The following is a 644-nucleotide window of genomic DNA, read 5'->3' on the forward strand; positions in this document are numbered from 1 at the left end:
CCCCCCCCCCCCCTTGTCCCTTACTAACTGCTTACTTGAAATTAAAGCCTGTTTCTCCTCAAACTTCCTTAGACTAAACAGTGATGGAACCGAACTCCTCCTCGTAGCCACAAAATTCTCCTGATCCAAAATCCATGGTTCCACTCCTTGGTCTTCCTGTCCCCTCAGGTCTAGAGTCTGGGCGTCATCCTCGACTCCTTGGTCTTCCTGTCCCCTCAGGTCTAGAGTCTGGGCGTCATCCTCGACTCCTCGGTCCCCCTTCCCCTCAGGTCTAGAGTCTGGGCGTCATCCTCGACTCCTCGGTCCCCCTTCCCCTCAGGTGTAGAGTCTGGGCGTCATCCTGCGTAATATCTGCCGGTCTGCATACTTCCACCTCCGTCCGTCCCTTACCCCTCACCCTGCCTCCACCTTTCACCACAGCCTCATCACCCCCGCCTTCATTACTGGAACTCCTTCTTCTTTATGGCCTTCCTCAAAAATCCCTCCATCAACTTCAACTTCTTCAGAACTCAGCAGCTGGTGTCATCGCCAGAACCCCGTCTTTTCATCTTATAACCCCTGTCCTTCAGCAGCTGGTGTCATCACCTGAACCCTGTCTTTCATCTTATAACCCCTGTCCTTCAGCAGCTGGTGTCATCACCTGA

Source organism: Etheostoma cragini, unplaced genomic scaffold, assembly GCF_013103735.1.
Source record: "Etheostoma cragini isolate CJK2018 unplaced genomic scaffold, CSU_Ecrag_1.0 ScbMSFa_4657, whole genome shotgun sequence".
Lineage (NCBI taxonomy): Eukaryota > Metazoa > Chordata > Actinopteri > Perciformes > Percidae > Etheostoma > Etheostoma cragini.